We start from the raw sequence: 12,266 nt of genomic DNA on the forward strand, positions 1-12,266 counted from the left end.
ACATACACACACACACACACACACACACACGCACAAACACAAATACATACACTTGCTGGTTGGGTTTTGGTCAAAGACAAGAGAGACAGCTTTGATCTTTGGCCATGTGGTTTGATAGGGACTGAGTAATGTAAAAGCGCCCACTCCTGCCTGGGCAGGGCGAGGAACCCAGAGGCAAGGCCAGCATTCACTAATGAAAAGAAGGCTAGTCAAATAAATAACAACTTCTAAGTACTGACTAGGTTATTTGTTTGAAACAACCAGGAAGGCCAGAGTTTTTTTGGGGGGAGGGGGGATCTCAAGAGAAAAATTAATTCTGAGCTCAAAAGCAGAAACCAGGTGTGTGTTGGGGTGAGGGTGGGGAGCAAATCTTCAGCCTTATTCGCAATCATCTGCCGCATAATCAGATCCTGATCCGAGCGAAGACAAGAATCCAGGCGGCCTGCAAGAGGCATGGTTCACATACAGGGATGGAACCTGAGACAGGCCCATCTGCAGAGAGCGGTGCTCACTAAAGGGTGACTGAGGCAGCTATGTGGCCTCTACCAGGCATTCCCTTTAGTTTATGGAAATCCAGATAGCGCAGTACTAACTCAGCCAGGCTCCGGAACAGGTTGCTTTCTGTTCCCACAGCACTCCGCTGGGGTAGCTCTTTCCCTTTGTGTGCAGTTGCTGGGATCCACAAGAGGACAAACCCAGCTCTAACCTGAGCATGCATGCCGCATGCAATCATCTTGCCAAAGGGGACTATGATGTTCGTGTTGACAGCTGAGCTCTGAGCACATGTGTGAGGGAGTTTCTAGATCAACTGAGGCAGGAAGACTTACCTTAAATGCAGAAGCCATTGCCATGCTTCACATTGGGTGGGTGTTTTTAAAGATCAGTTTATTTTTATTTTATGTGTACGGATGCTTTTTCTACATGCATGTTTGTGTACCAGGAATGTACTTGTATGTGAATATGCTCACCGCGGCCTGAAGAGGGTGTCAGATCCCTTGGAACTGGAGTTTCAGATGTTTGTGAGCAGCCATGTAGGCTCTGGGAACTGAACCTGGGTCCTCTGGTAGAGAGGTCAATGCTCTTAGCCAGGTGCCCCTCCCCATAGCCCTGTCAAACTGTTTTTGTGAGTATAGCAGACGTCCTAAGGCAAGGCAATTTTACAAAGGAAAGAGACTTATTCAGCTCATGGGAGGTCTTATGCCCTGAAGGCCTTAGGTCCTTCCTTATATATATGGAAACATATATAAAAATAGAGGGATCACGGTGCCAGGAAGAAACCCAGAGAGACCACCAAGTTGCCAGGCTTGTTCACCTCTACAGAACCAATTCAGACCTACCAGAAGAACGTTATCCCTGTCCATGAACAGGGCTTCAGTGACCTAATGACCTCTCATTAGGCCCTTTCTCAACAATGACACTCTTAAGACCAAGCCTTCCACTCATGAGCCAGAGAGCAGGCAATAACTCATGCAAGGAGTGATGATGGCAGGAACCATAGCAATGGAGAAGGTCATCACATTATGCATTTTTCCTGCAGGGAGGGGCCACTCAGATGTTCTACTGGGAACGAATTGAGAAGGAGAGGATTAAAGAACAACCCGAGATTTTATCTTGAGCAACTGAAGAACCAAGTCGCTGTTACACAGATTGTCAATGTATAGTCTCAGCTCAGTCAGTTCTGAGTCTTTCGTGCCATCTTTTCCTTTGTCATCTGGCTTGAACCCAAGGTCAGCAGTCAAAGAGACCCCAAGAGACACGAAAAGATGGTGGGGACTTCGCCTTCTCATATTCAGCATGTTTTCTATCGACAGGCTCCTGCAGGTCACCCAGCCTCCCTCTTCAGATATACAGATGGTTTCTCCGGTAGGTCCAGCCTGTTGGGCATAGCGGCCATCTATACTCAATGGTCAGCTGGTTCCTTTAGCCACCCACTTGATCCTAGTCTAGAATTTAGAATAGCCAATACAATACTTGATTACTTTCTAGAACATAAAAATGCCACGGCTGGGGCCAAAGAGATGGCTCAACAATTAAGAGTGCTTGCTGAAGGCTTCCAGTGGCAGTGCTGGGACACCAACCCAGCCACAAAACCGTCAGTCTATAACCTGTTCTTCCTGCTGGTATGTGCTGGGTCAATTGTGGCTCAGAGCTTGTGGGGAGATGGCCAACCAGGGGCTAGTCTGATTTGACACCCATATCACTAAAGGGAGACCATAACTAACACTACTTGAATGGTCAGAAACCAGAAGCTGTGGCCCAGAGACCTAGGGTAGAACCAAACATGACTGAAAAAAGTCAATGACTTGATCCCTAATAATGTTCTGCTATGCTCCACACTCATAGACTGGTGCCTGACCCAGCTGTCATCAGAGAGGCTTCCTCCAGCAGCTGATGGGAGCAGATTCAGAAACCCCCAGCCAAATACTAGACAGAGCTTGGGGAACCCAGTGAAAGAGATGGTGGGAGAATTGTAAGAGCAAGAGGGGCTGAGGACATCAGGAGGATCAACTAAACGGGGCTCACTGGGGCTCACAGAGACTGAAGCAGCAATCACAGAGCCTGCATGGGTCTGCACTATGCATACATGCTGTGGTTGTTTAGTTTGGTTCTTTTGTGTGTGTGTGTGTGTGTGTGTGTGTGTGTGTGTGTGTGTAACTTCTAGCAGTGGTAATGGGGGTGTTTCTGACTCTTTTGCCTGCTCTTGGGTTCCATTTTCTCTTACCGGGTTTCCTCATCCACTTGTCATGAGGGTATGCGCCTAGTCTTATTGAATCTTGTTATGCCATGTTCGGTAGATACCCACGGGAGGCCTGCTCTTTTCTGAAGGAAAACAGAAGCAGTGGATCTGGAGGAGATGGGAGATAGGGGAGGAACTGGGAGAAGTGGAGGGAGAGGAGGCTGCGGTCCAGAGGCATTATATGAAAAAAGAATAAGAGAAAGAGACAGAGACAGAGACAGAGAGAGACTGCTTTTCTTGCAGGACCTGGACTTTGTTCCCAGCACTCATCCTGCGTGGGTAACTCAGGACAAGTTCTAAGAGTTATCTGATGCCTCTGGCTCCTGTGGGCACCTGCACTCACATGCAAGTACCCACACAGAGACACATCATTCGAAATAAAAAATATCACTGCTCTGTCATGTCCCCTGAGACATGACTGCTACTGACAGCAAGCAGTTGTCTCCTCCCTGCACATAAAAACCACTAATAAAACTGTTCTGTGAGGCCCTGCCCTGACTCCTCTGCAGTTTCAACTAAGTGAGTCGTGAAGGGGTCACTTTGGTAGCAGCACCTGCGGAGATGGGCTTTACGGCCATTCACCCCGTAGTGTGCTTTTGCTTGCTGCCTTCTCATATTTGAGAGTGGATCTTCCTTCTTTTGAAACTGCAAACCTGACACTTGTGCAATAAAGACACGAAGGACACAGGGCCTACTATCTCGTGGTCCAGTCACCATCTGATAAATGTTAGCGCCTCCATGCTGGCTTGAGAATTGCCTGGCGCAGCCTCAGGACCAACAACATTGCTCAAAGTCTAAGGCAAGCAAGCTATGAAATCGAATGGATCGTTGGCTAGTAGAACTGAGTTTAGAGACGTACAACATTGGCCATAATAATATATGGCTTGAATTTTAGGGCAGGGCACTGACTTGACTACAATTCTTAGAGCTTTCTTCCAAATTGTAAGATACAATGATGAATCAGGAAAGACACGAAAGGAGACAGACGTGGGTCTTGGTGGTGGTCACGACTCACACAGCCCTGTATGGAGGGCAAGTGGATCCTGGAGAGTGACGAGAACATGTCCCTTACATGCCCACTGTGGATAGAAGATAAAATTTCCCTGAATTCAGGGCTTGCTGTCACTGAGGATGGCCTTGGGGGGGGGGGTGACGATTGGAGGCAAGGCATGGCATCCCTCTGAGGTGACATTGTCACCACCAAGTCAGCACAGGAGGCCCAGGGCTCAGGTCTAAAGAGTCCACATGGACCCGGGATCCGCAGTCGGAAGTGGTAATCTGACTTTGCACAGCACCATCTCCTGAAGGTTCTCCGTGTGTTCTTTCTCTTCTCTGGCTCCAGGTATCATCCTGTAGGTCCTGGAGCGAGCTCTTCCCTGCCTCAGGGCCTTCACACGTGATGTCATCCCTCTGCCTGGCATGTTTTCTCTTTCCAGTGGGAAGCGTGGCTCCCTCCCTCGCAGATGGTTTCCCTAATCATCCTGCCTGGCCTGGTTTCCCACGCACATTCAGACTTTCCACCTCTGCCTTCCTTAATTTCCTCCGCCACATAACTTGACCCTTGTGTTGTTATCTGTTTCCTGCCCCACGTCACAACACACCTCCCTCCTCCAGTGGCCTGTGACTTAGAGTCACACGGGTAAATCTTTCCAGTGCCTGCCCTTCCCCTCAGATGATGGTCCCTGAACTTGGTCATGCTTCCATGTTTACCCAAGACTGGGATTCATCGTCCGAATCCCTCAGCCAGGCTGCGTCTTTCTCCTTTCAGCACAGGGCACAACCCAACCCTAACTAAGAGGGTCCTCTATGCGCTCACCTCATACCCGCAGGAGCAGGAGACTGGGAACAACAGGACTCTAACCATTGGTCCCATTGAAACTTCACTTTGCTGAGAGCTCAGCACATCCCCCGTGGGTCCCGGCCATCATCCTCCACTTCTCTAGTTTGCTCTTAGTCTTCTAAGAAACTATTTCTTACTCTCTTCATTTTCTCAGCCTCCTGAAATATCTTCTCCCCTCCTGGCCATTCTTATTTGCAGCCTATGAAGCTATTTCTTAATGCACTGTAGCCAGGAGGGAATTTCTAAACTCTCCCTCTGGTCCTTTTCTACATTCTGACGCAGAAGACCAAGCTCTTTCCTCTTCGCTGTGCAGGGTCTGAAGAGCCCCTGCCACCAACCACACTCATTAGACCAACACAGAGTCAATGCTGACAAGTCCTCACTCCCTGCTCCACCACAATTCTCCTCTCTACCTGAACTTTTTTTTCCTCTGCTGACAAATAGCTTTTTCCTGCAGGAGCTGGTATCAGGTGCTATGGGATGCACAGAGGTGAGTAAACACATTATCCATTTCCCAGAACACAGAAAGGTGGCTCCACCTGACCTACCGGAACAATACCTTTGAGAATTTGTGTCTAAAAATGGTAAGCCTGGGGCTGGAGAGATGGCTCAGCAGTCAAAAGCACTGACTGCTCTTCTAGAGGACCCGGGTCAGTCCTCAGCACTCTCATGATAACTTGCGGATGTCTGTAATTCCAGCGCCAGGGGATCCAGAGTCCTCTTAGGGCTTCTATGGACCCCGGCACACAATCAGTACACAGACATACTGTGCAGGCAGAACACCCATATAGATAAAACTAAGCTAAAAATGGTGAGGCTGCATTATGTATACAGACTGAGACTTGGCTTCTAGCCTTACATTAACCATGTGAAATCATTACTTCTAATTTGGACTTGCCAAAAAAATAACAATAACTTTAACCAGGCAAATAAGAGATGCATTTCTTTAACTAACTGACACTTTTAGGATCAGGACTGTTCTGTGGCTCTAACATGAGGAAGTTTCAGCAAACTCCCAATGTCTTCCTATCTTCACCTTTCTAGATCAGGTTCCTTTCAGTCTTAGTCCCATGCTTTTAGGGGCACTATCATAAAACACCTCACATGTGAACTAGCCATGGTTAGGAGGACACATGGATACCTGTTCTTCCAGACATCATGGGTGAGGAGTTATTCTCTATAATTTCACATCTCAGCACAAGACTCCTGCTTTCACCATTGTGAGATGAAGGGACTCACTCAGGGCCACCACTGTTTCAGTCCAGATGGAGCAGACAGTGTTTTTTCTGTCTCTAGACAAAGTATAGATCCATCAGTAGCTTGGCTGGGAAGTGTTGCTTTCCATGAGCCTTAAAGCAAAGGAAAACCAGACATTGCAAAGTGCAGCATGTCTCCTATACCCAACTAACCAATCATTCTTTCTTCTAGAAGTTTCTATTCAGCTTGACATCTGGCTTCTGGAGTACCACAGCACAAAGATACTGGTGCCCTGAAGTGAGTGGTCATAGTTCCTTCAATGTGGTCAGTTTGTCATCTCTACAATTAATAAACCAGACTGTCACGTAGAGTGGCCTTTCCTGGAAACATTGCTCAGATTTGTGGAGCCTCGAGGTTTATTGGGCTGCAAGAACGGCAAGTTCATGACTGTCTTGGCTCAGGAATCAGGCATTTCTATGTTGGTGGTTGCCAGCTCCTAGGCTTGTTGGCATCCTGATCAGACATAGGGAGTTTAGGTCAGCTTAGCATTGTTCTTCTCCTGAACTACACACGTCCCTTCTGCCCCGACTGAGAGGCCGGCCATTTCCCCAGCCTCAGAGGCAGAGTAGATGTGAATTGCAAATTGTTCGAGTGTCAACAGCTAAATTATGAGCTAAATTATGTGTGTCTGTGTGTCTTATTGCTCATCTCAAAGATCACAAACTCAAACACCACCTACTTTAAAATGACTGCTGTTGTTCAGATCAGCAGGTAAGCATCTCCTTCCTGGGGACCTCTAGAAGCCAGATAGAAAGGACATGGACAGCTGAGCATTTACAGACATTTACTGGGACGCCTGCCATGTCTCCCAGCAAGCCATTGCAGTGTGGAGCTCACCCATCGTACAAGAGGGAATAGAGATGGCAAATGTTCCTAGAAACTGAATTGTCAAGGTGGTGTTCTTGGCAGCCGTGGAGAAATGCGTCAGGAGAGATGTATGCGAGCGATTTACTCAGGAGTCACCCTTCCTGACGGGAAACAAACACTGACGATGACAGGTTACCTTCACGTGGGTGCCTCACCGATGCCAAGGTCAGCAGAAGAGGAGAGAGTTGCAGGGATGTGTAGACAACGTCAATCTAGGGAATGAACTACTTAGTCTGAAACCTCTTTAGATCAAGACTTTGTAACCCCAGGGTTGTGAGGGAGCCATCCCCATAGAGTCCCAGAGGCCCACGGGCATGTGCAGCTTGCCCCGTGGGTACCGCATGTGCCCGTACAGAAAGATGTACAAACAGTGTCTTTGTTGCTTCATTCATGCGTGGGAGGGCAGGGATTCAGTCTACGCACTGGGTTACTTTTCTTATTCCTGTAATAGATTACCTGGCAAAGCAGCTTAAGACAAGAAAGTCTCATTCTGGCTCACAGCTGGCTCACATTTTGCCTCACTTTGGCATCACAAGTTCAGAGAGATGGGAAAGTTATGGTGGTGGCAGTAGGAGGACACAGCTGGGACCTTGTTTCCAAGCAGAGACTGACGAGCAATGATGCTCACCTTTCTCTCCCCTTGTTATGTAGTCCAAGACCTCAGTGTAGCTCAAATAATAAAAACCCAGAGACGGATATTGGGGGTTCAAGCTGAAGATCAAAAAACGAAGCAGCCAACCACTAGAGAAACCTTTTACCTCTATCAAATCTTCAGACCAAAAAGGCAAGATCCTATCTCCACGAATCTCCAGACTCCACACTCCACTGAGTTCCTGTCTCTTACCCTCTTCATTCCTCTCTCCACCCAGCCATATCCCTCCTTTCTCCATCTCCCTAGTGTTGGGATTAAAAGTGTGTGACTCCCAATAACTGGGATTAAAGATGTGAGCCACTGTCACCTGGATCTGTTTCTGGATTGGTCTTGTGTAGCCCAGGGTGGCCTTGAACTCACAGAGACCTGTCTGCCTCTGTCTCCCGAGTCCTGGGATTAAAGGTGTGTGCCACCACTCCCTGGCCTCCAGTGGTTTAGCTTTGCACTCTGATCTTCAGACAATCTTTATTTATTAAAATTATTAAAATTAAAATATTAAAATTAAATGTTAATATTTAATTTATTAAATTAAAATTTAAATATTAAAATATCAAATAATATTTAATATTTATTAAAGTATCACTACACTCCACGGCATGTGCAGCAGCAAGCAGGGTCAGCCTTTCCACCTCTAGTAGGCCAATCTAGAAACTCCTCCCAGACATGCCCAGAGCTTCAATTCCTAGGTAATCCTCAAACCTGTCGTGCTGATGGCCAATAGGAACTACCACAACTTGGGGTCATAGTTTCGATAAACACATCTGGAGACTGTAGCAGAACTGCCCTAAGAGTAGGTGATGTGGCAGTGACGGGGAATGTAAATCCTAAAGAGACAGGTCACAATCCTCATAATATCCCTCCACAAGAGACTGGTGACCCACATGCTTAACAGGGAAGTAAAGGCTCCAAGCAGGGACCTCCCAGCCATTGCCTTTGCATCTAACACATGGCTTTAGACACAAAGGTCTTTCCACATGAATGAGGCTAACAGGTTAAATCTCAAATGCCAAGCAGTGCCGACTCCCAGGCCGTGCTAATTATCCTGAAGATTTTCCTGGCAGAAGTTGCAGGAAGACAAGCGTATCCTTCACACAGCCCTCAGCACCTCTCCAGGATCCCCGTCATCCACATCAAGTCATACTAGAATCCTCTGTCTTTCAGAGAATGTGTGCACTGTACTGTGAACACGGAGAATAAAGACAGCTGTGACTCTCCATCTAGAAAGAAAGGTGAGGCTGTGGATCTCTCCTGCCCAGGAAGGTGGAAATGATACCCTCAGAGCATATAGGAATATATAGTATAGGGAGAAAGCACCATTGGGTGCTTCTCTGTGTTTGGACCATATGTGTTGAGCTTACTCGGACCTCCCCAACAAAATCAGCATTCCTGAGTTCGCACAGGAGGAAGCAGCTGCCTAGATATGAACCCAATGCTGGACAGTGCTCCGCTTCTTTGGTCTGTGTTTCCAAGGAGGAGTTGGGGAGGACAATGCAAAGGGCATCATCTGAGGATCACAAAAGAAACAGCCACACGTTCCAATGCAGCATCCATTTGATTACATTAAAATGAAACGAAGCCCTCTCTTACAAAGACATATTGTTCTTATAAAAATGTAAGCAACACACGAGACAATAAAGAACAAAGTCTAAGTGGTCCTGGCTGGCAAGCCTGAATTCTGGGATAATCACCCTTTGTCTGCTTCTAGAATCTTACATATATGTATATACATACATACATATATATACACACATATCTGTGTGTGTATCACACACATATATTCTTACCCTTTACAGTGTATTATGACTTTCTCTGTTTTTTACTTCATTGATGGTTGATGCTTGAGACAGGGTCTCAATATATAGTCTAGTTGACCTGGAATTCAGTCTATAGTTCAAGCCGGCTTCAGTTTTGCAGCGATCCTTCTGCCTCTGTCTCCTAGATATAGCATGAATTTTAATTGGTATTAATAATAAAAACCCAGAGACAGATATAGGATTTAATGCTGAAGATCAGAGAAGCAAAGGCCAGCCACTAAAAAGTTTTTTTTTAAAACCTCTACCGATGCTCAGACCAAAGAGGCGATCCTGTACTCAAACTACCTCTATCTCCACCAAGCCTCAGATTGCACGGAGCTCCTGCCTTATAGTCCTCTCTCCACCCAGCCACACACTCCTGTCTCCACTTTCCTGTGCTGGGATTAAAGGCGTGGGATCCCAAGTGCTGGGATCACCTTTGTGTGAGCTCTGTTTCTCTTTTAGACAGATTCAACCTTGTGCAGCCCTGGGTGGCCTCGAACTAACAGAGATCCCTTTGCCTCTGTCTCCTGAGTTCTGGGATTAAAGGTGTGTGCCACCACTCACTGGCTGCTAGTGGCTTAGCTCTGCACTCTTTAGGCTATCTTTATTTGTTAAAACACAAACAAAATATCACTACACCTAGGTGTTGGAATGGCAAGCATGTGATGCCTTGCCCATCCTGTTCTTTCATGTCTTCATGCTTATAGTGAAAACACAAAAGTGATGAGAGAAAAATGGGAAGAGAGGCCACATTGTAGGTATCCATCTACCCTACGCCAGTCACTCCCAGGTATGCCAAGTGCACTCCCAGGTATGCCAAGTGCACTCCCAGGTATGCCAAGTGCACTCCCATACATTCATTTGCATTATCAAACAACGATAAGACCTTCAAACTATTTATGTTTATATGTAAAGACAACAAAACCACTAATTTGTCCACAGAGAACTGAATTTTGATGTTTCTGGCTCTGGCTGTTCCCAGACCCTGAGATGTTACCAAAGTCCATATTATTCAACCTTCAGGGGGTGTCAGGACCATCATTTTTCCAGAGTAGAAAGAAGAACCCCATATGACTCTCCTTTATAGGGTAGGAGAACCCCAAAGTCTTGAATAGGGCTGGTTATGTGCCTGCCTGTGTGTTTGTCGTCAACTCCTGCAGTGGCCTCTAGAGGGCGCCACAGTAGAAGGACGAGTTCTTCAAGGAACCCTTGGCTGTCTTAACACTGACCACACAGCTTCCATTAGTTGGGTACAAGTTTCTCAACAGACTCTCCCCCTAGCTACTTCCCACAGCTGAGACCTGTGGACAGCGGAGATGGGAGAAGGGCACAGAAACCCAGAGGACATCTTTCAGATGTCTGCTCTGAACAGACCTTGGTGGCAGAGACACAGTGCTATGGTGCTTACCTGACTTACTTAATGCTAGGCAATACTAAGTCCCTAGTGTTAGGATTCAGGCATTATAATGTCTAATCCTGTCATCTGGCAGGATGTACCCAGATAGTACCCAGGCCAGCCCAGGGTCCCAGTTTGTAAGCAGGTGCAAAGGTCCCTTTAAGAGACAAGCTCTGCCTACTCCCAGCCTCTCTTCCCCTCTGTTCTTCTGAAAAGGCAGACAGAGCTTCTCCTGCGTCTTCTCTTTTCTCTCTCTCTCTTCCTGTCCCCTCTCTTCCTTCCTTTTCCCATTCCCTTCTCTTCTCTTCCCCCAATAAAACTCCTCTAAGCTCTGCCTGTATGGTGTATTCTCTCACCCACTGAGCAGTCCTCACTGCCAGGGGACCCGACAAAGTCCAAGTCATGCCTTTAACCACACCCAGAAGAAGCTTATCCCTCTCCCTCTATCCCAAAGATAAAAAAGGTTGATTTCTATGGAACCCAGAACATCTTGGCCACATGGGCCCAGAACAGCTTGGCCACAGTGCTGCCATGACACTTAATAAAAACAAGCTAAAAAGTAGGCCTGAGTATCAGTTTACTGGCAGGTAACATTGGGTTCCAGGGAAATCCATTATCTGATACCTCCCAGGAAGGGCCAACATCTAAAGGAAGTACCTGACATTCCAAACATTAGATTAGATAAGACCACCAGATGATATTCCTGAACCTAGGGAATCACCTATTTTCCTTTTGCTAAGACCCCTAGACAAATGTCAGTCAATCTGGGTCCTGAACCCTGTAAATACCCTCAGCCAAACCTCTACTATGATAAAAAAACAAAAACAAAAACAAAAAAACCCTGGCCCACTGTGACTCGGGGTCTCTCCTACTCCACCCGCTGTGTTGGAGGATGGAGGTCCCAAGTTAACTCGTTGTTAAAAAGACTCTTTACTGGGCTGGAGAGCCTTTTGGCTCAGAGGTTAAGAGCATTGCCTGCTCTTCCAAAGGTCCTGAGTTCAATTCCCAGCAACCACATGGTGGCTCACAACCATCTGTAATGAGGTCTGGTGACCTCTTCTGGCCTGCAGGCATACACACAGACAGAATATTGTGTACATAATAAATAAATAAATAAATAAATAAATAAATAAATAAACAACTCTTTGCTTTGACATTGCATCTGGTCTCTTGGTGGTTTTGGGGGTCCACACCCTGGGAACAGCAATTTTCAGGACCCAGGTTCTCGGTGTTCAGGGCAGTGGGATTGTATTATGTCTGTTTAACTGTATTCCCTGTCTTCCCAGAAGCCTCACAAGCTGAGAGAATGAGGAAGGACAGAGGAGAGAGCGATGATGCTTAAAGTTGAGTGTGCACTCTCCTATAAACAGCCTTGTCCACACAAAGACTTATGCTCTGTGTAAATACTCTCAGCAGCTGCATTCAGAAAAGCCCAGATGTGCTGTGATCCCAGAACTTGGGAGGCAGAGGCAGGAGGTTCCTGTGTTTGAAATCATTCTGGGCTACATATATGATTACATAATGAGACTATGTCTCAAAAAAAAAAAGTTCAAAAATATTCCTCAGTAAGGGAACTCAGTGTAGGCTAGAACTCAGTGCAACAGAAAGCTTTGACAAGAAGCAGGGGCAGACTGTAGACGTGTAGATGGATGGATGGATGGATGGATGGATGGATGGATGGATGGGCGAGTGGATGGGTGGATAGATGGATGGGTGGGTGG

The sequence above is a fragment of the Myodes glareolus genome, chromosome 11 (assembly GCF_982192425.1).
Source record: "Myodes glareolus chromosome 11, mMyoGla1.1, whole genome shotgun sequence".
In the NCBI taxonomy this organism is placed as follows: Eukaryota; Metazoa; Chordata; class Mammalia; order Rodentia; family Cricetidae; genus Myodes; species Myodes glareolus.